Raw genomic sequence first — 25,894 nt, 5'->3', positions numbered from 1 at the left:
GAAGAAAGAATGGTAGAAATAAATGAAACAGACAGGAAAAAAAAAGAAAAACGAATTAAAAGAAATGAAGACAATATCAGAGACCTCTGGGACAATGTTAAATGTCCCAACATTCGAAACACAGGAGTCCCAGAAGAAGTCCAAAAGCAAGACCATGAGAAAATACTTGAGGAGATATTAATTGAAAATTTCCCTAAAATGGGGAAGGAAATAATCACCCAAGTCCAAGAAACACAGAGAGTCCCTAACAGGATAAACCCAAGGCGAAACACCCCAAGACACACACTAACCAAAATAACAAAAATCAAACACAAAGAACAAATATTAAAAGCAGCAACTGAAAATCAACAAATAACACACAAGGGGATTCCCATAAGGATAACAGCTGATCTTTCAACAGAAACTCTCCAGGCCAGGAGGGAATGGCACGGTATACTTAAAGTGATGAAAGAAAATAACCTACAGCCCAGATTACTGTACCCAGCAAGGATCTCATTCAAATAAGAGAAATCAAAAGCTTTAGACAAGCAAAAGCTGAGAGAATTCAGCATCACCAAACCAGCTCTCCAACAAATGCTAAAGGACCTTCTCTAGACAGGAAACACAGAAAGGGTGCATAAACTCGAACCCAAAACAATAAGGTAAATGGCAACGGGATCATACTTATCAATATTTACCTTAAGTATAAATGGGTTGAATGCCCCAGCCAAAAGACAGACTGACTGAATGCATACATAAACAAGATCCCTATATATGTTGTCGATGAGAGACCCGCATTGAAACGAGGGACACATACAGACTGAATGTGAAGGGCTGGAAAAAGATATTCCATGCAATTAGAGACCAAAAGAAAGCAGGAGTAGCAATACTCATATCAGATAAAATAGACTTTAAAACAGAGGCTGTGAAAAGAGACAAAGAAGGACACTACTCAATGATCAAAGGATCAATCCAAGAAGAAGATATAAAAATTATATATATATATATATGCACACCCAACGTAGGAGCACCGCAATATGTAAGACAATTGCTAACAAATGAAAAGGGGAAATTAACAACAACATAATAATAGTGGGAGACTTTAATATCCAACTCATACCTATGGATAGATCAACTAAACAGAAAATTAACAAGGAAACACAAACGTTAAATGACACAATAGACCTGTTAGACTTAATATATATCTATAGGACATTTCACCCCAAAACAACGAATTTTACCTTCTTCTAAAGTGCACACGGAACCTTCTCCAGGATAGAACACATCCTGGGAAATAAATCTAGCCTTGGAAAATTCAAAAAAATTGAAATCATTCCAAGCATCTTTTCTGACCACAATGCAGTAAGATTAGATCTCAATCACAGGAGAAAAACTATTAAAAATTCCAACATATGGAGGCTGAACAACACGCTGCTGAATAATGAACAAATCATAGAAGAAATAAAAAAAGAAATCAAAATATGCATAGAAACGAATGAAAATGAAAACACAACCCAAAACCTGCGGGAAACTAAAAGCAATGCTAAGGGGACGGTTCATAGCAATATAGGCATACCTCAGGAAACAAGAAAAAAGTCAACTAAATAATCTAGCTCTACACCTAAAGACACTAGAAAAGGAAGAAATGAAGAACCCCAGGGTTAGTATAAGGAAAGAAATCTTAAAAATTAGGGCAGAAATAGATGCAAGAGAAACAAAAGAGACCATAGCAAAAATCAACAAAGCCAAAACCTGGTTCTTTGAGGGGGTAAATAAAATTGACAAACCACTAGCCAGGCTCATCAAGAAACAAAGGGAGAAAAACCAAATGAATAAAATTAGAAATGAAATAGGACAGATAACAACAGACAACACAGAAATACAAAGGATTGTAAGAGACTACTAATTCAGACTTAAACTGAAGAAAGTAGGGAAAACCACTAGACCATTCAGGTATGACCTAAATCAAATCCCTTATGATTTTACAGTGGAATTGAGAAATAGATCTAAGGGACTAGATCTGATAGATAGAGTGCCTGATGAACTATGGTTGGAGGTTTGTGACACTATACAGGGACAAGGACCAAGACTATCCCCATGGAAAAGAAATGCAAAAAAGCAAAATGGCTGTCTGTTCAGTTCAGTTCAGTTCAGTCGCTCAGTCATGTCCGACTCATTGAGACCCCATGAATCACAGCACGCCAGGCCTCCCTGTCCATCACCAACTCCCGGAGTTCACTCAAACTCATGTCCATCGAGTCGGTGATGCCATCCAGCCATCTCATTCTCTGTCGTCCCTGTTTCGTCCCACCCCCAATCCTTCCTAGCATCAGACTATTTTCCAGTGGGTCAACTCATCGCATAAGGTGGCCAAAGTATTGGAGTTTCAGCTTTAGCATCAGTCCTTCCAATGAACACCCAGGATTGATCTCCTTTAGAATGGACTGGTTGGATCTCCTTGCAGTCCAAGGGACTCTCAAGAGTCTTCTCCAGCACCACAGTTCAAAAGCATCAATTCTTCGGCGATCAGCTTTCTTCACAGTCCAACTCTCACATCCATACATGACCACGGGAAAAACCATAGCCTTGACTAGACGGAACATGGTTGGCAAAGTAATGTCTCTGCTTAGTAATATGTTATCTAGGTTGGTCATAAATTTCCTTCCAAGGAGTAAGCATCTTTTAATTTCCTGGCTGCAATTAGCATCTGCAGTGATTTTGGAGCCCAAAAATATAAAGTCTGACACTGTTTCCACTGTTTCCCCATCTATTTCCAATGAGGTGATAGGAAAAGATGCCATGATCTTCGTTTTCTGAATGTTGAGCTTCAAGCCAAGCTTTTCACTCTCCTCTTTCACTTTAATCAAGAGGTTTTTTAGTTCCTCTTCACTTTCTGCCATAAGGGTGGTGTCATCTGCATACCTTAGGTTATTGATATTTCTCCCAGCAATCTTGATTCCAGCTTGGGCTTCTTCCAGCCCAGCGTTCCTCATGAAGTACTCCCTTATGATTATACAGTGGAAGTGAGAAATAGATTTAAGGGACTAGATCTGATAAATAGAGTGCCTGATGAACTCTGGACGGAGGTTCGTGACATTGTACAGGAGACAGGGACCAAGACCATACCCATGGAAAAGAAATGAAAAAAGCAAAATGGCTGTCAGAGGAGGCCTTACAAATAGCTGTGAAAAGAAGAGAAGTGAAAAGCAAAGGAGAAAAGGAAAGATATAAGCATATGAATGCAGAGTTCCAAAGAATAGCAAGGAGAGATAAGAAAGCCTTCCTCAGTAATCAATGCAAAGAAATAGAGGAAAACAACAGAATAGGAAAAACAAGAGATCTCTTCAGGAAAATTAGAGATTCCAAGGGAACATTTCATGCAAAGATGGGCTCGATAAAGGACAGAAATGGTACGGACCTAACAGAAGCAGAAGATATTAAGAGGTGGCAAGAATACACAGAATACTGTACAGAAAACATCTTCACGACCAAGATAATCATGATAACGTGATCACTGACCTAGAGCCAGACCTCTTGGAATGTGAAGTCAAGTGGGCTTTAGAAAGCATCACTGCGAACAAAGCTAGTGGAGGTGATGGAATTCCAGTTGAGCTATTTAAAATCTTGAAAGATGATGCTGTGAAAGTGCTGCATTCAATATGCCAGCAAATTTGGAAAACTCAGCATTGGCCATAGGACTGGAAAAGGTCAGTCTTCATTCCAATCCCAAAGAAAGGGAATGCCAAAGAATGCTCAAACTACCGCACAATTGCACTCATCTCACACGCTAGTAAAGTCATGCTCAAAATTCCCCAAGCCAGGCTTCAGCAATAGGTGAACCATGAAATTCCACATGTTCAAGCAGGTTTTAGAAAAGGCAGAGGCACCAGAGATCAAATTGCAAACATCAGCTGGATCATGGAGAAAGCAAGAGAGTTCTAGAAAAACATCTATTTCTGCTTCATTGACTATGCCAAAGCCTTTGACTGTGTGGATCACAATAAACTGTGGAACATTCTGAAAGAGATGGGAATACCAGACCACCTGACCTGCCTCTTGAGAAACCTGTATGCAGGTCAGGAAGCAACAGTCAGAACTGTACATGGAAGAACAGACTGGTTCCAAATAGGAAAAGCAGTACGTCAAGGCTGTATATTGTCACCTTGCTTATTTAACTTATATGGAGAGAACTGCCATACAACCCAGCAATTCCACTGCTGGACATACACACCCAGGAAACCAGAATTGAAAGAAACACATTTACGCCGATGTTCATCGCAGCATTGTTTATAATAGTCAGGATATGGAAGCAACCTAGATGTCCATCTGTAGATGAATGGATAGGAAAGCTGTGGTACATATACACAATGGAGTGATACTCAGTAATTAAAAAGAATACATTTGAATCAGTTCTAATGAGGTGGATGAAACTGGATCCTATTATACAGAGCGAAATAAGCCGGAAAGAAAAACACCTATACAGTATATTAACGCACATATATGGAATTTAGAAAGATTATAACAGTAACCCTGTGTATGAGACAACTAATCTTCGAATGCATACACATAAAGTTGTTTCTATTTTTTATATTCTTAATGCTTTATGCGTAATTCCCATTTTGAGTATTGTTTATTTTCAAGATTTTCCATGTTGATTATTGTTACCTGATGTTTCCCGTTTTAGAGAAGCTTTTTTAGGCAGCTTTGACTTTGCTGAGCCTCTCAATTTTATCTTTATTTTTATTGCATTAATACCTGGTATGTATTAGTTGTTTATTTTCTTTATGATTATTCTGTTTATTTTGCTGTCTTCTTACATGGCTGTCTACTTGTATACTCATTGCTTTTCCTTTTTATATAAAGTTTACTACATTTAAGGCCTCAGTGCGTAATGTTTTCCATATCCGGTATATTTTAAGACTTTGTATTTTTGTTATCTTTCTGTAACGATGTTGTTTTTAAATGCCATGTACTCAGTGAGTGATATAAACACATTGTAAAATTCAGTTTTCTAATAAAATTTTATTAAAATAAAATAAAGAATTCTGAGCGCCGAAGAATTGATGCTTTCGAATTGTGGTGCTGGAGAAGACTCTCGAGAGTCCCTTGGACTGCAAGGAGATTCAACCAGTCCATCCTAAGGGAAATCAGTCCTGAGTATTCATTGGAAGGACTGATGTTGAAGCTGAAACTCCAATACATCTGCCACCTGATGTGAAGAGCTGTCTTATTTGGAAAAGCCCTGATGCTGGGAAAGACTGAAGGTAGGAGAAGTGGATGACAGAGAATGAGATGATTGGATGGCATTACCAACTCAATGGGTATGAGTTTCAGTAAACTCCAGGAGTTGGTGATGGACAGGGAGGCCTGGCATACTGCAGTCCATGGGGGTCACAAAATGTCGTATATGACTGAGCGACTGAACTGAACTGAACAACCTTCAATCCTGCAGAAAGGAGACACCAGACATAATAAATTAAGCAAAATGAAAAATCAGAGAAATAGACAGCAGATGGAGGAACATGGCAAAACCCCACGAGGTCAAAGAAAGAGGAGGAAATAAGCAGTCTACCTGAAAAATAATTCAGAGCAATGATAGTAAAGATGATTCAAAATCATGGAAGTAAAATGGAGGCACAGGGAAATAGACTGGATGCTTGGATCTAGAAGATACAAGAAATTTTGAAAAGTGAAAGTGAAGTCGCTCATTAGTGTCTGACTCTTTGTGACCCATGGACTGTAGTTGGCCTGGCTCCTCCGTCCATGTGATTTTCCAGGCAAGAATACTGGACTGGGTTGCCATTTCCTTCTCCAGGAGACCTTCCTGACTCAAGGAACGAACCCAGGTCTCCTGCATTACAGGCAGACTCTTTACCATCTGAGCCACCAGGGAATCCCAAAAGAAATGTTTAACAAGAAACAAAAGGAATTAAAGAATAGACAGTCAACAATGAACAACACAATAACTGAAATTTAAAAATACACCAGAGGGAAACAGTGGCAGAATAATTGAAGCAGAAGAATGGATAATTGAGCTGGAAAATACAGTGTTGGAAATAACTGAAGCAGAGCAGAATAGAGAAAAAAAAAAGAATAAAAAAGAAATGAGGACAGCCTCAGAGATCTCTGGGACATTAAGCCCAACAATATTTGAATGACAGGGGTACCAGAATAAGAAGAAAAATAGGAAAGGATATGAAAAAATAACTTGAGGAGATTATCGTCGAAATCTTCCCTAACTTGGGAAAGCAAGTAGCCACCTAAATCATGGAAGTGCAGAGAGTCCAATACAGGATAAACTCAAGGAGAAATACACCAAGATACGACAAAAAATAAACAAAAAGAACAAATATTAAAAGCAGCAAGGGAAAGGCAATAAATAACATACAAGGAGATCCCCATAAAACTAATAGTTGATCTTTAAACAGAAACTGCATACCAGGAGAATATCAGGATACACTTAAAGTGATGAAAGGAAAAAACCTACAACAATTGCTCTGTGCAGCAATGATCTCATCCTGATTTGAGGGAGAAATCAAACACTTTACAGATAAGCAAAAGTTAAGAGAATTCAGGGCCACTAAGCCAGATTTACAACAAATGCTAAAGGAACTTCACCAGACCAGAATCATGAGAGAAAGGAAAGGTCTACAAAATCAAACCTAAAGCATTGAAGTAAATGGTAATAGCATAGTACATATCAATATTTACCTTAAATGTAAATGGATTAAATGCTCCAACCAAAGGACAGAGATTGGCTGAATAGAGACAAAAGCAAGATCCCTATATATGCTGTCCACAAGACACCCACCTCATACCTAGGGACACATGCAGACTAAAAGTGAAGGGCTGGTTAAGGACATTCCGTGTAAACGGAAATCAAAATAATGTGGGAGTAGCAATACTCATATCAGATAAAATATACTTTAAAATAAAGAGCATTGCATGAGACAAAGAAGGACACTATATCACAATCAAGGGATCATTCCAAGAGGAAGATATAGTAATTATAAACATATATCCACCCAACATAGGGGCTCCTCATTACATAGGCAAATGATAACAACTATTAAGGGGAAACTGAGAGTAACACAATAATACTGGGGGGCTTTAATAACCTGCTCACACCAATGTTTGTATCACTCAGAGAGTAAATTAATAAAGAAACACAAGTTTTAAATGATGCATTGGACCAGTTGGACCTAATTGATATCTAAGGGCATTTCATCCAAAAGCATTCAATTTCGCTTTTTATCAAGTGCAAATGGAACATTCTCCAGGATTGATCATATCTTGGATCCCACATCAAGCCTTGGTAATTTTTTTAAAAACTGAAATCATTTCAAGCATTTTTTTCTGACCATATGGCATAAAATTAGGTATCAATCACATGAAAAAAATACCTATTAAAATATAAACACATGGAGGTTAAATTATACACTTCTGAATAACCAGCAGATCACTGAAGAAATTAAAAAGGCAATCAAAATATACCTAGAAACAAATGACGGGAGAAGGCAATGGCAATCCACTCCAGTACTCGTGCCTGGAAAATCCCATGGACATAGGAGCCTAGTAAGCTGCAGTCCATGGGGTTATGAAGAGTTGGATATGACTGAGCAACTTCACATTCAATTTTCACTTTCATGCATTGGAGAAGGAAATGGCAACCCACTCCAGTGTTCTTGCCTGGAGAACCCCAGGGATGGAGGAATCTGGTAAGTGCCATCTATGGAGTCTCACCGAGTTGGACATGACTGAAGCAACTTAGCAGGAGCAGAAACAAATGACAATGAAAACATGACAATTCAAAGTCTATGGGATGCAGTAAAAGCAGACCTAAGAAGGAAGTTTATAGCAATGCAAGTCTACTTCAAGAGAAACATCAAATAAACAGCCTAACCTTATACATAAAGCCACTAGAAAAAGAACAAAATCCCTCACTGTTAGTAGAGGGAAAGCAATCATAAAGGTAAAAGTAGAAATAAATGAAAAAGAAATGAAGGAGACAATAGCAAAGCTCAATAAAGCTAAAAGATTTTTTGAGAAGATAAACAAATTTGACAAACAATTAATCTGACTCAACAAGAAAAAAAGGGCAAAGACAAATCAATCAAATTAGAAACAAAAAAGGAGAAGTTAAAACAGACAACACAAAAATACCAAGGGTCACAGGAGACTTCCCTGGTGCCTCAGACGGTAAAGACTCTGCCTGAAATGCAGGAGAACTGCACTTGATGCCGGGTTAGGAAGATCCCTGGAGGAAGGCATGGCAACCCGCTCCAGTATTCTTGCTGGGAGAAGCCCCATGAACAGAGGAGCCTGGTGGACTATTATCCATGAGATCACAAAGAATTGGAAACAACTGACCAACTAACGACAGCACATAGAAGCCTACTATGAGCAATTATATTCCAGTAAAATGGACAACCTGGAAGAAGAAATGGACAAATTCTTACAGAAATATAACCTTCCAAAACTGAATAAGAAAGAAAGAGACATTATGAACAGACCAATCACAAGCAGAGAAATCGAAACTGTAATAAAAAATTTAGACAACTGCCCCAGATCCAGAGGTTTTTACAGGTGAATTTATCCAAAATTTTAGAGAAGAGTTAACACTAATCCTGCTCAATTTCTTCCAGAAAATTGCAGAGGAAGTTATATTCCCAAAGTCATTCTTTGAGATCACTATCACCCTGATACCAACACCAGACAAACAAGCCACCAAAAAAAGAAAAATTGCAGCCAATATCACTGATTAATATAAATGCAAAAACATCAACACAATTCTAGCAAGCAGAGTTCAACAAAACATTAAAAGGATCATACAACATGATCAAGTGGGCTTTATCCTGGGATGAAAGGGATAAATAAATGCAAATTATCAGTGTGATGCACCATACTGACAAACTGAAAGATAAAGATTATATGATCATCTTAGGAGATGCAGAAAAAGATTTTGACAAAATTCAAAATCCATTTATGACAAAAACTCTCCAGAAAGTAGGCACAGAAGGAACCTATCTCAATTAAAAAAAAAAAAAAACCATATACAACAAATCCATGCAAAGATCAATGTAAATAAATAGAGGAAAACAACAGAATGGGAAAGACTAGAGATCTCTTCCAGAAAATTAGAGATAAAAAGGGAACATTTCATGTAAACATGAGTTCAATAAAGGACAGAAAGGTAGGGACATAACAGAAGCAGAAGATATTAAGAAGAGATTTCAAGAATACACAGAAGAATTGTACAAAAAAGACCTTCACAACCCAGATAATCACAGTGATGTGATCACTCACCTAGAGCCAGACATCCTGGAATGTGAAGTCAAGTGGGCCTTAGGAAGCATCACTACAAACAAAACTAGTGGAGGTGATGGAATTCCAGTTGAGCTATTTCAAATCCTCAAAGATGACACTGTGAAAGTGTTGCACTCACTAAGTCGAAACTTCTGAAAGAGATGGGAATACAAGACCACCTGACCTGCCTCTTGAGAAACCTGTATACAAGTCAGGAAGCAACAATTAAAACTGGACATGAAAAAGACAGGTTCCAAATAGGAAAAGGAGTATGTCAAGGCTGTATATTGTCACCCTGCTTATTTAACTTATATGCAGAGTACATCATGACAAACGCTTGGCTGGAGGAAGCACAAGCTGGAATCAAGATTGCCAGGAGAAATATCAATAACCTCAGATATGCAGATGACACCACCTTTATGGCAGAAAGTGAAGAAGAACTAAAGAGCCTCTTGATGAAAGTGAAAGAGGGTGTAGGAGGATAAAAGATGGTGGAGGAATAGGACGGGGCGACCACTTTCTCCCCCATAAATTCAGCAAAAGAACATTTGAACGCTGAGTAAATCCAACAAAACAACTTCTGAATGCTGGCAGAGGACATCAGACACCCAGAAAAGCAGCCCATTGTCTTCAAAAGGAGGTAGGAAAGAGTATAAAAGATAAAAAGAGAGACAAAAGAGGGAGGGATGGAGCTCCATCTGGGGAAGGGAGGCTTAAAAAAAAAAGAGAGAGAGAGAAAGAAGTTTCCAAACACCTGGAAACACTCACGAGTGAGTCTGTGGCCAGCCTTGGAAACTCAGAGGGCCACATAACTGGGAGAGAAAAGAAATAAATAATTAAAACCCACAGACTAAGTGCCCAGAGGAAACTCTCAGCAGAGAAGCAGCGCAACTGCCCACACCCTCCACTAGCAAGTGGGGGCTGGGCAGGGAGGCGCGGGTGACAGCGCTTAGAGAGAGGACCCGCCTGAATGCCCCGAGGGCAATCTGAGGGTGTTAACGGGAGACAGCTAAGTAGACTGTGCAGCTAAAAGGAGAAAAGCCTGCGAAAAGGTGGAACGCACCAACCTAAGACTCCGCCAGCCCCACTCACAGAACAAAGGACTGAGCAGAGCGAGTGGGCTACTGTTGGCCCATCCCCCATCCCCCGCCGGGACTGACAGGGAGGGCAGCCAGCACCGGAATGGGCAAACACAGCCCCAGAGAGGCCTCTGATACCAAGCGGAAGGCAGGCTTCGTTGCTAACTGAGACTTCTTGGGTTCGGGTCGGTCGATATCCGCCGGAGAAGGTGCACCAGTTGTACACCCAGAAAATTGAGTGGCAGGGACTGGGGAGGCGGTAAGTCGCAGCAACCGCACTCACCAAAGGCCTGGTCACCTGAGCTGCTCAGACTGGTGAAGGCTCAAAACGCAGGTCCAGTCAAGTCTGCGCCTTTATGGAGTACCCTAGTACCTGAACCTGAGTCGCTCAGACCTGGGAAGTGCATACAACCCAGCACCGGCCTCGGACAGTTCCCAACAGAGCAATCTAGAGCCTGAGCAGCATAAACAGGGAAAGCACACACGCCACGAGTGGGGGCAATCCCGGTGTAGCTGAGACACTGCGTGCACTTCCCACAGATACCAGGGATATTTGCTAGCAGTGTCCCTCCCTCCCCACAGCAGTAGTGAACAGAGAGAAGAAATCCAGCTCCACCCACCAGAACACCGACACAAGTTTCCCTAACCAGGGAACCTTGACAAGCCACCCGTCCAAAGCCACACAGAGTGAGGAAATGGCATAATTAAGAAAACTCCACAAACTGTCAGAAGACGGAAAGGCCACCCCAAGCACAGCAGAATAAGAAAGAAGAAGAGGCAGAGAAATACCCAGCAAGTAAAGGAACAGGATAAATGCCCACCAACACAAACAAAAGAGGAAGATATAGGGAATCTACCTGATAAAGAATTTCAAATTTTAATAGTGAAAATGATTCAAAATCTGGAAAGCAAAATGGAGTTACAGATAAATAACTTGGAGAAAAGGATTGAGAAGATGCGAGAAAGTTTTAATAAGGATTTAGAGGAAATTAAAAAGAGTGAATATACAATGAATAATGCAAGAGATGAGATCAGAAACACTCTGGAGGGAACAAACAGTAGAATAACGGAGGCAGAAGATGGGATAAGTGAGCTAGAAGATAGAATTGTAGAAATAAATGAAACAGAGAGGGAAAAAGAAAAACGAATTAAAAGAAATGAGGACAATATTAGAGACCTCTGGGACAATGTTAAACGCCCCAACATTCAAATCATAGGAGTCCAAGAAGAACAAGACAAAAAGAAAGATCATGAGAGAATACTTGAGGAGATAATAGTTGAAAACTTCCCTAAAATGGGGAAGGAAATAATCACCCAAGTCCAAGAAACCCATAGAGTCCCAAACAGGATAAACTCAAGGTGAAACACCCAAGACACATGTTAATAAATTAACAAAGATCAAACACAAAGAACAAATATTAAAAGCAGCAAGGGAAAAACAACAATAACACACAAGGGGATTCCCATAAGGATAACAGCTGATCTTTCAATAGAAACTCTTCAGGCCAGGAAGGAATGGCAGGACATACTTAAAGTGATGAAAGAAAATAACCTACAGCCCAGATTACTATACCTAGCAAGGATCTCATTCAAATATGAAGGAGAAATCAAAAGCTTTACAGACAAGCAAAAGCTGACAGAATTCAGCATCACCAAACCATCTCTCCAACAAATGCTAAAGGGTCTTCTCTAGACAGGAAACACAGAAAGGATGTATAAACTCGAACACAAAGCAATAAAGAAAATGGCAACGGGATCATACTTATCAATAATCACCTTAAATGTAAATGGTTTGAATGCCCCAACCAAAAGACAAAGGCTGACTGAGGGGATACAAAAACAAGATCCCCATATATGCTGTCTACATGAGACCCACCTCAAAACAAGGGACACATACAGGCAGAAAGTGAAGGGCTGGAAAAAGATATTCCATGCAAATAGAGACCAAAAAAAAGCAGGAGTAGCAATACTCATACAAGATAAAATAGAATTTAAAACAAAGGCTGTGAAAAGAGACAAAGAAGGAAACTACATAATGATCAAAGGCTCAATCCAAGAAGAAGAAATAACAATTCTAAATATTTATGCACCCAACATAGGAGCACCGCAATATGTAAGAAAATTACTAACAAGTATGAAAGGGGAAAGTAACAATAACACAATAATAGTGGGAGACTTTAATACCCCACTCACACCTATGGATAGATCAAATAAACAGAAAATTAACAAGGAAACACAAACTTTAAATGATACAATAGACCAGTTAGACCTAATAGATATCTATAGGACATTTCACCCCAAAACAATGAATTTCACCTTTCTCTCAAGCGCACACGGAACCTTTTCCAGGATAGATCACATCCTGGGCCATAACTCTAACCTTGGAAACTTCAAAAAAAATTGAAATAATTCCAAGCATCTTTTCTGACCACAATGCAATAAGTTTAGATCTCAATTACAGGAGAAAAACTATTAAAAATGCCAACATATGGAGGCTGAAAAACACGCTGCTGAATAATGAACAAATCATAGAAGAAATCAAAAGAGAATTCAAAATATGCATAGAAATGAATGAAAATGAAAACACAACAACCCAAAACCTCTAGGAAACTGTAAAAGCAGTGCTAAGGGGAAGATTCATAGCAATACAGGCACACCTCAAGAAACAAGAAAAAAGTCAATTAAATAACCAAACTCTACATCTAAAAAAACTAGAAAAGGAAGAAATGAAGAACTCCAGGGTAAATAGAAGGGAAGAAATCTTAAAAATTAGGGCAGAAATAAATGCAAAAGAAACAAAAGAGACTATAACAAAAATCAACAAAGACAAAAGCTGGTTCTTTGAGAAGGTAAAAAAAATTGACAAACCACTAGCCAGACTCATCAAGAAACAAAGGGAGAAGAACCAAATCAATAAAATTAGAAATGAAAATGGAGAGATCACAACAGAAAACACATAAATACAAAGGATTATTAGAGAATACTATCAGCAATTATATGGCAATAAAATGGATAACTTGGTAGAAATGGACAAATTCTTAGAAAAGTACAACTTTCCACAAGTGAACCAGGAAGAAATAGAAAATCTTAATAGACCCATCACAAGCACAGAAATTGAAACTGTAATCAGAAATCTTCCAGCAAACAAAAGCCCAGGTCCAGACAGCTTCAGAGCTGAATTCTTCCAAAAATTTAGAGAAGAGCTAACACCTATTCTACTCAAACTCTTCCAGAAAATTGCTGAGGAAGGGAACCTTCCAAACTCATTCTATGGGGCCAGCATCACCCTAATCCCAAAACCCGGTAAAGACTCCACAAAAAAAGAAAACTACAGGCCAAAATCACTGATTAACATAGATGCAAAAATCCTGAACAAAATTTTAGCAATCAGAATCCAACAACACATTAAGAAGATCATACATCATGACCAAGTGGGTTTTACCCCAGGAATGCAAGGATTCTTCAATATCTGCAAATCAATGCAATACACTACATTAACAAACTGAAAAATAAAAATCATATGATTATCTCAATAGATGCAGAGAAAGCCTTCAACAAAATTCAACATCCATTTATGATAAGAAAACCCTCCAGAAAATGGGAATAGATGGGGCATACCTCAACATAATAAAAGCTATATATGACAAACCCACAGGAAACATTACCCACAATGGTGAAAAACTGAAAGCATTTCCCCTAAAGTCAGGAGCAAGACAAGGGTGCCCACTCTCACCACTACTGTTCAACATAGTTCTGGAAGTTTTGGCCACAGCAATCAGAGAAGAAAAAGACATAAAAGTTATTCATATAGGAAAAGAAGAAGTAATACTTTCACTGTTTGCTGATGACATGAACCTATACACAGAAAACCCTAAAGACTCAACCAGAAAACTACTAGAGCTAATCAATGAATACAGTAAAGTTGCAGGATATAAAATCAACACACAGAAATTCTTTGCATTCCTATACACTAATAATGAGAAAATAGAAAGAGAAATTAAGGAAACAATTCCATTCACTATTGCAACGAAAAGAATTAAATACTTAGGAATATATCTACCTAAGGAAACAAAATACCTGTACATAGAAAACTATAAAACACTGCTGAAAGTAATCAAAGAGGACATTGATAGATGGAGAAATATACCGTGTTCATGGATTGGAAGAATAAATATTGCGAAAATGAGTATACTACCCAAAATAATTTATACATTCAATGAAATCCCTATCAAGCTACCAACAGTATTTTTCACAGAGCTAGAACAAATAATCTCACAATTTGTAAGGAAATACAAAAAACCTCGAAGTGCCAAAGCAATCTTGAGGAAGAAGAATGGAACTGGGGGAATCAACCTGCCGGACTTCAGGCTTTACTACAAAGCCACAGTCATCAAGACAGTATGGTACTGGCATAAAGACAAAAATATAGATCAATGGAACAAAATAGAAAGCCCAGAGACAAATCCACGCAGCTATGGACACCTTATCTTTGACAAAGGAGGACAGAATATAAAATGGAGAAAAGACAGTCTCTTTAACAAGTTGTGCTGGGAAAACTGTTCAGCCACATGTAAATGAATGAAACTAGATCACTTCCTAACACCATCAGTTCAGTTCAGTTCAGTTCAGTCGCTCAGTCATGTCCGACTCTCCGTGACCCCATGAATCACAGCACTATACACAAAAATAAACTAAAAATGGATTAAAGATCTAAATGTAAAACCAGAAATTATAAAACTCCTAGAGGAGAATGTAGGCAAAACACTCTCCGACATAAATCACAGCAGGATCCTCCATGACCCACCTCCCAGAATATTAGAAATAAAAGCAAAAATAAACAAATGGGACCTAATTAAAATCAAAAACTTCTGCACAGCAAAGGAAACTATAAGCAAGGTGAAAAGACAGCCTTCAGAATGGGAGAAAATAATAGCAAATGAAACAACTGGAAAAGAATTAATCTCCAAAATATACAAGCAGCTCCTGCAGCTCAATTCCAGAAAAATAAACGACCCAATCAAAAAATGGGCTAAAGAACTAAACAGACATTTCGCCAAAGAAGACATAAAGATGGCTAACAAACTCATGAAAAAGTGCTCAACATCCCTCATAATCAGAGAAATGCAAATCAAAACCACAATGAGATACCATTACACATCACTCAGAATGGCTGCTATCCAAAAGTCTACACGCAATAACTGCTGGAGAGGGTGTGGAGAAAAGGGAAACCTCTTACACTGTTGCTGGGAATGCAAACTAGTACAGCCACTACGGAGAACAGTGTGGAGATTCCTTAAAAAACTGGAAATAGAACTGCCATATGACCCAGCAATCGCACTCCTGGGCATACACACCGAGGAAACCAGAACTGAAAGAAACACATGTACTCCAATGTTCATTGCAGCACTGTTTATAATAGCCAGGACATGGAAGCAACCTAGATGTCCACCTGCAGACGAATGGATAAGAAAGCTTTGGTACATATAAACAATGGAGTATTATTCAGCCATTAAAAAGAATACATTTGAATCAGTTCTAATGAGGTGGATGAAACTGGAGCCTATTACACAGAGTTAAGGAATCCAGAAAGAAAAACATGAATACAGTATACTAACGTATATATATATGGAATTTAGAAAGATGGTACACATGGACATCACCAGATGGTCAATACCGAAATCAGATGGATTATATTCTTTGCAGCCAAATATGGAGAAGCTGTATACAGTTAGCAAAAAAAGACCAGGAGCTGACTGTGGCTCAGATCATGAACTCCTTATTGCCAAATTCAGATTTAAATTGAATAAAGTAGGGAAAACCACTAGACCATTCAGATATGACCTAAATCAAATCCCTTATGATTATACAGTGGAAGTGAGAAATAGATTTAAGGGACTAGAACTGATAGACAGAGTGCCTGATGAACTCGGGACGGAGGTTCGTGACATTGTACAGGAGACAGGGACCAAGACCATCCCCATGGAAAAGAAATGCAAAAAAGCAAAATGGCTGTCTGAGGAGGCTTTACAAATAGCTGTGAAAAGAAGAGAAGCGAAAAGCAAAGGAGAAAAGGAAAGATATAAGCATCTGAATGCAGTGTTCCAAAGAATAGCAAGGAGAGATAAGAAAGCTTTCCTCAGTGATCAATGCAAAGAAATAGAGGAAAACAAGAGAATAGAAAAACAAGAGATCACTTCAAGAAAGTTATAGATTCCAAGGGAATATTTCATGCAATGATGGGCTCAATAAAGGACAGAAATGGTATGGACCTAACAGAAGCAGAAAATATTAAGTAGTGGTGGCAAGAATACACAGAAGAACTCTACAAAAAAGGTCTTCACAACCAAGATAGTCACGATAACGTGATCACTGACCTAGAGCCAGACATCTTGGAATGTGAAGTCAAGTGGGCTTTAGAAAGCATCACTACGAACAAAGCTAGTGGAGGTGATGGAATTCCAGTTGAGCTATTTAAAATCTTGAAAGATGATGCTGTGAAAGTGCTGCATTCAATATGCCAGCAAATTTGGAAAACTCAGCAGTGGCCACAGGAATGGAAAATGTCAGTCTTCATTCCAATCCCAAAGAAAGGCAATGCCAAAGAATGCTCAAACTACTGCCCAGTTACACTCAACTCACACGCTAGTAAAGTCATGCTCAAAATTCTCCAAGCCAGGCTTCAGCAATATGTGAATCGTGAACTCCCAGATGTTCAAGCAGATTTTAGAAAAGGCAGAGGCAGCAGATCGAATTGCCAACATTCACTGGATCATGGAGAAAGCAAGAGAGTTCCAGAAAAACATCTATTTCTGCTTCATTGACTATGCCAAAGCCTTTGACTGTGTGGATCACAATAAACTGTGGAAAATTCTGAAAGAGATGGGAATACCAGACCACCTGATCTGCCTCTTGAGACACCTGTATGCAGGTCAGGAAGCAACAGTCAGAACTGTACATGGAACAACAGACTTGTTCCAAATAAGAAAAGGAGTACGTCAAAGTTGTATATTGTCACCCTGCTTATTTAACTTATATGCAGAGTACATCATGAAGAACGCTGGGCTGGAAGAAGCACAAGCTGGAATCAAGATTGCTGGGAGAAATATCAATAACCTCAGATATGCAGATGACACTACCCTTATGGAAGAAAGTGAAGAGGAACTAAAAAGCCTCTTGATGACAGTGAAAGAGAGTGAAAAGATTGGCTTGAAGCTCAACATTCAGAAAACAAAGATCATGGCATCTGGTCCCATCTCTTCATGGGAAATAGATGGAAAAACAGTGGAAACAGTGTCAGACTTTATTTTGGGGGCTCCAAAATCACTGCAGATGCTGATTGCAGCCATGAAATTAAAAGACGCTTACTCCTTGGAAGGAAAGTTATGACCAACCTTGATAGTATATTAAAAAGCAGAGACATTACTTTGCCAGCAAAGGTCTGTCTATTCAAGGCTTTGGTTTTTCCCATGGTCATGTATGGATATGAGAGTTGGAGTGTGAAGAAAGCTGATCGCCGAAGAATTGATGCTTTTGAACTGTGGTGTGGGAGAAGACTCTTGAGAGTCCCTTGGACTGCAAGGAGATCCAACCAGTCCATTCTAAAGGAGATCAAAACTGGGTGTTCATTGGAAGGACTGATGCTAAAGCTGAAACTGTAACATTTTGGCCACCTCATGTGATGAGTTGACTCACTGGAAAAGACTCTGATGCTGGGAAAGGTTGGGGGCGGGAGGAGAAGGGGACGACAGAGGATGAGATGGCTGGATGGCATCACCGACTCTGTGGACATGAGTTTGGGTGAACTCCGGGAGTTGGTGATGGACAGGGAGGCCTGGCGTTCTGTGATTCATGGGGTCGCGGAGAGTCAGAAACGACAGAGCGACTGAACTGAACTGAACCTTAATCCTTATACGAGACAGAAAACAGACACAGATGTATAGAACAGTCTTTGGGACTCTGTGGGAGAAGGTGAGGCTGAGATCATTTGGGAGAATGGCATTGAAACTTGTATATTATCATATGTGAAACGAATCACCAATCCAGACTCAACGCATGATACAGGATGCTTAGGGCTGGTGCACTGGGATGAACCAAACGGATGGGATGGGGAGGGAGGTGGGAGCGTGGTTCAAGATGGGGAATGCATGTACACCTAGGGCAGATTCATGTCAATGTATGGCAAAACCAACCAATATAATATTGTAAAGTAATTAACCTCCAATTTAAAAAACAATTAAAAAAATAATAATAAAATTAAATTTAATTCCCCCCAATAAATAAATATATAAAATCACTGTGTAGCCTAAAAGAAAAAAAAAAAGAAAGCAAGTGAAAGAGGAGAGTGAAAAAGTTGCCTTTAAGCTCAACATTCAGTAAACTAAGATCATTGCATCTGGTCCCATCACTTCATGGGAAATAGATGGGGAAACAGTGGAAACAGGGTCAGACTTTATTTTTCTGGGCTCCAAAATCACTGCAGATGGTGATTGCAGCCATGAAATTAAAAGACGCTTACTCCTTGGAAGGAAAGTTATGACCAACATCGATAGCATATTAGAAAGCAGAGACATTACTTTGTCAACAAAGGCCTGTCTAGTCAAGGCTATGGTTTTTCCATTAGTCATGTATGGATGTGAGAGTTGGACTCTAAAGAAAGCTGAGCGCCAAAGAATTGATGCTTTTGAACTGGGGTGTTGGAGAAGACTCTTGAGAGTCCCTTGTACTGCAAGGAGATCCAACCAGTCCATCCTAAAGGAGATCAGTCCTGGGTGTTCATTGGAAGAACTGATGTTGAAGTTGAAACTCCAATACTTTGGCCACGTGATGTGAAGAGCTGACTCATTTGAAAAGTCCCTGATGCTGGGAAAGATTGAATGCGAGAGGAGAAGGGGACGACAGCGGATGAGATGGTTGGATGGCATCACCAACTCGATGGACATGGGTTTGGTTGGACTCCGGGAGTTGGTGATGGACAGGGAGGCCTGGCGTGTGGTGGTTCATGGGTTCACAAAGAGTTGGACACGACTTAGTGACTGAACGGAACTGAACAACAAATCCCTGGCAAACATTAATCTCAATGCTGAAAAATTAAAAGCACTTCCTCTAAATCAGGAAGAAGACAAGGGTTCCCACTCTCTCCACTATCATGTAACATAGTTTTGGAAGTACTAGCCCCGGGAATCAAAGAAGAAAAAGAAGTACAAGGAACCTAGTTTGGAAAAGAAGAAGCAAAACTCCCACTGTTGGTACATGATTTGATATGAAATATAGAAAGTCCTAAAGACCTACCAAAAATTGCTAGAGCTAATCAATGAATAGTGAAGCCATAGAATATAAAATTATACAGAAAATCCTTGAACATTTACACACTAATAATGAAATATCTGAAAGAGAAATTAAGGCATATATCCCATTCACCACTGCAACAGAAAGAATAAAATATCTAGGAATAAAACTACTTAAAGAATCAAAATATCTGTATGCAGAAAAATATAAGAAACTGATGAAGGAAATTAAAGATGACACAAAAAGATGGAGAGAAACACCAAATTCCTGGACTGAAAGAATCAATATTGTGCACAAAGAAAGAAGTACCCTGATCTCTTTGATTTTCATCCTTTTATACTGCCCTATATTTGGAGCAATAAATCAGGAAGGTGGCCCCCACTACCAAACTTACTGATATAATGGATAGGCAGCATTCTATGAGAAAAAAAAAATTGAGCTAAATATCATAACAAGTAAAAATCTTGTCTATCTGGAAGCAGAATTCAACACTATTGTATTTTTTTTTCCTTTTCATAGACTCAACCAAATAGAACTTAAGCATATAAAAAATAAGCATGAGGGACTGGACTTGTGGAAAACGGAGATAGGCTCATCAAAGGGTAAAAAATTTGAGTTCACCATATGACTGTCATGAGGAAAAACCCCTGCAAGTACCGAGACAGTGTGGACGATGGCGAGACGGCGGAGTTCGACGTGGTGCAGGGTGAGCGGGGCACGGAGGCCGCTAACGTGACTGGGCCAACGGGCGCACCACTGAACGGAAGCTGCTGCCCACCGGGCCAGCATCAGCCGGGGCTTCAGCAACCACGGCATTGCTCCGAAACCGAGAGGTCCCAAGAGCATGGAGGGCGACTCTGATGAAAGCGAGGGCAGCGGCTAAGGCTTCACCGCAGCACAGGGCCTCAGACGCCCTCTGCCGGGCAACTCCCAAGACCAATCACTGAGGCGTTACCCAACCTCCCGCAGGGTCCCATCTGTGACACGCAATCCATCGATCCTGGCTACCACCAGCGGCTGGTGGTCGGAACAACAGTATGTGTCTGCCCCCACCGCAAGGCAGGAGGGGCATCCTGGGCACGGTCGGAGCCCCAGCTACCTGCTGAGTCACCCTAGCGGCCGAGGCACCAAGCCTGGTCCAAGACGCTCACCAGGTATCTCGGAGGAGCTGGAGGCAGAGCACAGGGAGAGCGGGCACGAAGCCAGCAGCAATCCACCACAGAGGCCCCCCTCCACGTTTGGATCCTGCCGTCCCAATAACCCGCGCCGCCTCCCGCAGCAAGTACCTGGCGTCCAGGGACAGGATTCCGACGCAGGAGAGGGCAAGATCAGGAAGAGCCCCACTGAAACTCCTGTTTCTGTCGCTGTGGCCAAGAAGAAAGACGCCCCTGAGGAGGAGAACCCCTCGGTCAAGGATGCGCCCTCTGCTGTCCGGGCCTAGCCACAGCTCGGCTCGCTCCCCAGGGACTCCCTGCCCTGGGCTACAGGTGATGTCCTGATGAGGAGCTCAGTCCAAACATGCACACAGATTGGTTAGATTTCGGCCCTGAAAAAGATACATGACCTTTACGCAAGGTGAGAAGATAAATTACAAGATCTATATAATTCAAATTCCCTCATACCATCTGCCTTGGTAGTTTCCCTACACACACACACAGAGGCACACATACACAGAAACACACACTTCTGAATCTATATCTTTAATGGGCTGACCAGGACCACACCTATTATTCTCCACCCCCAGGTGAATTACGTGAAGTAATGTTAAATAACGGTTTTATTTTTCACCAAAAAAAAACAAAAATGAAGGTTATCTGAAACTGGAGGTGATGTCACATAGCTCACCTGGCCGGTATTTTCACAATTAAACATTTCATGTTGCCTTTATCTCTTATCACAGTTGTCTGAAATATTTAAAGCCTGCTAGCCCCAATTTACCCACTCCAGTGTTCTTGCCTGGAGAATCCCAGGGATGGGGGAGCCTGGTGGGCTTCCGTCTATGGGGTCACACAGAGTCGGACACGACTGAAGTGACTTAGCAGCAGCAGCAGCCCCAATTTATTTTGACAGTCCTTGCAGTCTTGACTGATTTTTAGAATGAGTTTTAGCAAAGGTCATATGTACTGATCTCTTCACAAGTCTTGAATTTAAGACTAATTCTGGACTTAACAGGTTGAATGTCTGAGGGTGTTCTAAAGGGGAACAATGAATGAAGAAGGATGTATCCTGATTTTTTCATTTCCATCCTCTTCCCCTGCCCTGGAATTAGAGCAATAAGTCGGGAGGGTGGGGCCCAGCTACCCACACTCACTCCTTCGCTAGTACTCGGCATTTTAACTGAGCAAAACACCATGACCAGTAAAACTGTGGCTCTCTGGAAGCAGAATTTGCTTCTTTTGAAAAATTTTTTTAAGGGACTCGATCTAATACCATTGAACTATAAAAACGAAAATGGGCTTGAGGGGGCTGGGGGTGGTGCACAATGTGGAGATGCTCATCCAAGGGTACAAACTTTGAGTTGTAAGAGGTGTAAGTTACGAGGACCTAAGGTACAGCATGGAGACAATGGTTAACAATACTGCCTCGTATACTTGAAAGTTGCTATGGGAGTAGATCATTAATGTCCTCACCGTGACAACAACAAGAAAATGCTAATTATGTGAGGGGAAGGATGCCTTCCTTAATCTTATTGTGGCAAAGGTTTTACAGCATGCCCCTGTATGAAAATTATCACATTGTACATATTAAACTTAGACGATATCTCTATAAATCTGTCGGGGTGAACCTGAAAGGACAAAAAGAAAGGAAGCAAGTGTAATTTTTGTTGTGAGCAAGGAAGCATCCCTGGAGCTGAAGAGAAGCATGTAGTCCATAGTCTTCATCTGTTCTTCCTGGTTGAGTTCTTCCAGGGGGCCTGTGGAAGATCCCTGGAAGGCTGAGCAGGTGCAGTTCACCCCAGCTCAATCCCTTGAAACAGAGAAGCTCTGATTGGGAGTGTCATTCCTATCCTGGTCTTTACTTGAAAATGTGGTGGAGTTGATGGATGGGAGGCAGGAGTTGGGTTTGGAGGTGGGGGAAATGAGCCATAGATACTTGAAACCAACAGAGGTCTTTAAAACCTCATGTTACAGATTAAGGACATTGGATTATAAGTAGCAAGACCCAAATACTTTTCTCATTTACACGCTGAGGCATTTTACGCCAAATTAAAAGCTAACCTAATGTATTTGGAGAGGGAGTATTCAGTCACTCATTATGGCTATATAGCCAAATCCACTCACACAGAGACAGTAGAGATCCTTCATTCAGAGAATATTTGAGTGCCCTCCTTTACCAGACACTCTGCCAGGCACTAGGAATCACATCATAAGGAAGAAGATGGCCCCTTATCTCAAGGAGCCAACAACCTAGCAGAGAGAAACCTGAGAGAAAACTGACGGTGGCTACCCCATGGAGCGAGTGCTCTGGGGGAGTTAGCACAGGATGTGAGAAGAAACAGGTGAGGCAGACACTTGAATTTAAAATTCTACCTAGCAATCACCGCCAAACTCCAATTTGATTAAGTCATGTCAACACAGAGCTAGAAGTTGTCCGTCCAGACTCCTAGGCCAGTGCACTTCCCAGGATACCAAATGATGTCTTCAGAGACTAGCAGAGGGCACCGAAAATCACCAAGCATACGGATTTATACTGACACACTGCACCAAATGAGAATAGTGGAAGACTCGAGGTGAGACTAAACCTGCTCTGATAAGGAATGAATTCAGGTCTGTCCAGGATGTCCCTTTATGCCAAGTAACAGACACGGATACGGGGCAGGGAAATGTCGTCTGTTGGTACCGGGTTGGGTTCATAGGTTTCTCCCTGCTGAGTGAGGTGTTATGCATCAGGAGGCAGTGGATGGGTCAGCCTGGCCCTGGAAGCTTCACTTTGTGGGAATGGAGGACATAAAGGGTCAGACTAATGATTCTTGAAATTTCCCTGCTCACAAAGGTTCCTAACAGGATCCATTAACAGACGTTGACCCGTGGATTGCTGTCTGAGGGTGGAGCAGGTGAGAACTGAAGGGTACAGAGGTTTGCAACAGAGTTATTCATGCGCTACTAGGGGTGACTATATTTAACTGGCAGCAGGAACGTTCTGCTGGTTCCCAACTGCTCCAGGATTGACAAAAATTCCAGGAAAACCTCTACTTCTGTATCATTGACTACACTAAAGCCTTTGACCGTGTGGATCACACCAAACTGTGGACAATTCTTAAGGAGACAGGAACGGCACACCAACTCACCTGCCTCGTGAGAAACCTGTGTGCAGGTCAAGAAGCAACAGTTAGACCCTGGCATGGAAGAACGGACCGGCTCAACATTGGGAAAGGTGCACGTCAAGGCTGTCTATTGTCACTCTGCCTCTGACGGTTAGATAGCATCTGTGAATCTCCCCAACCAAGGAAGAGGGGTGAAACGTGTGCCCACTCCTCACATCCACTCAAGCAAGCAAGAGGGTGCTCAAGGCCCTTCCCTAGAGCTTGAAGTGTGCCTCCTTCTCCACCATGACGCAGGAGGTACTATGATGTGGTGGCGGGAGGCTGGGGTGGAGTGCATTTGCCCCTCCCCCACCCAGCTCAAGCTACTTCAAGGACCCACCCCGCCCCCACCCCTGGAGAGCTCACCATCACCACGGCAGCCATTGTTTCGTCCGCGTCCCCATCAGCCCAGGAGATGCCACAGGCCTGTCCAAGACTCTTGGACTAAATCCAGACAGCCCTTGGCCCTAACCCACAACCCCCCAGAGAGAGGCTCCTGCCTCCAGCCCGAGCCCCCTCCCACCCTTCCAACCTCAGAAGGACAAATTTCCCTCTGATTCTCGGACATAGGAGAGCAAGGACGACCTGATGAGTGAGGCGGGAGAAGCCACCCTCATGGACGTGGCAGCTTCCTTCTCCCCTCACGCAGCGTGGAAACCCCTGGCATCCTTGGGAGGCGGAGTCTAGACCCTAGCCCCAGACACAGGCCACCTCAGTGGGCATGGGATCCCCAAAACCACCACCGGGGGCGCCAAGGGAAAGGCGCCTAAGAAGGTCATTGCTAAGAGGGTCCTAGGCTCTGTCGTGTGGTTTAAGGAGAAGAAAGGGTACGGCTTCATCAGCAGGCACGATACCCAGGAAGATGTGTTTGTTCACCATACGGCCATCAGCCGGATAAACCCCTGCAAGTACCGAGGCAACGTGGACGACGGCGGGACTGTGGAGTTCAACGTGGTGCAGGGCGAGCAGGGCACCGAGGCCGCTAACGTTACCGGGCAGCGGGCGCACCACTGAACGGAAGCCGCTACCCTGCCCACCGCTACACTGCCCGCATCAGCTGGGGCTTCAGCATCCACCGCCATGCCCGCCACCACGAGGTCCCAAGAGCATGGAGGGCGACGCTGATGAAAGCGAGGGCAGCGGCTAAGGCTTCACCGAGGCAAAGGGCCTCAGATGCCCTCTGCCGGGCAACTCCCAAGACCAACGACTGAGGCTTTTCCCACCCTCCCGCAGGGCCCCTTCTGTGACCCGCCACCCGTCGATCCTGGCTACCACCAGGGGCCTCCGGTCCTACCCGCTGAGTCGCCCTAGAGGCCGAGGCACCACGCCTGGTCCAAGATGCTCACCAGGCATCTCGCAAGAACCCTCAGCTGCCCTGCCTAGCTACAGCTCGGCTCGCTCCCCTGGGACTCCCTGCCCTGGGCTACAGGTGATGTCCTGATGGGGAGCTCAGTCCAAACATGCGCACAGATTGGTTAGATTTCGGCCCTGAAAAAGATACATGACCTTTAGGCAAGGTGAGAAGATAAATTACAAGATCTATATAATCAAATTCCCTCATACCATCTGCCTTGTTATTTTCCCTACACACACACACAGAAACACACACTTCTGAACCTATATATTTAATGGGCTGTCCAAGAGCACACCCTTTGTTCTCAATCCCCAGGTGAATTTCGTGAAGTAACGTTAAAATACTGTGTTTTATTCTTAACCCAAAATGAAAAAATGAATATTATCTGAAACTGGGGATAATGTCACATAGCTCACCTGGCTGGTATTTCACAATAATACATTTCATGTTGCCTTTATCTCTTATCATTGTTGTCTGAAATTTTTAAAGCCTACTAGCCCAAAATTTTTTTGACAGTCCCTACAGACTTTATTTATTTTTAGAATGAGTTTTATCAAAGATCATATGTATTTATCTCCTCACAAGTCA

General features: G+C 41.6%; 1 protein-coding gene and 2 pseudogenes across 1 annotated transcript in view; 2 read left to right on the top strand and 1 right to left on the bottom strand.

Annotated features, from left to right (window-relative positions):
* Window positions 1–21,007, bottom strand: part of LOC129564531 (spindlin-2-like) — a 59,215-nt gene extending 38,208 nt beyond the window's left edge. The window contains exon 1 of the mRNA XM_055438606.2: window positions 20,936–21,007. The gene's annotated coding sequence lies outside the window, so the exon portion shown is untranslated. The remainder of the gene's footprint in view (window positions 1–20,935) is intronic.
* LOC148773286 (Y-box-binding protein 3-like) lies at window positions 20,274–21,090 on the top strand (annotated as a pseudogene).
* Window positions 21,091–24,540: 3,450 nt separating this feature from the next.
* Window positions 24,541–25,393, top strand: LOC148773285 (Y-box-binding protein 1-like; annotated as a pseudogene).
* Window positions 25,394–25,894: the final 501 nt, after the last annotated feature.

This window comes from Moschus berezovskii, chromosome X (assembly GCF_049115385.1).
Source record: "Moschus berezovskii isolate FMDL1 chromosome X, NW_MosBer_1.0, whole genome shotgun sequence".
NCBI lineage: Eukaryota > Metazoa > Chordata > Mammalia > Artiodactyla > Moschidae > Moschus > Moschus berezovskii.
The sequence above is the reverse complement of the archived record's forward strand: the minus strand, read 5'-3'. Positions and strand labels throughout refer to the sequence as shown.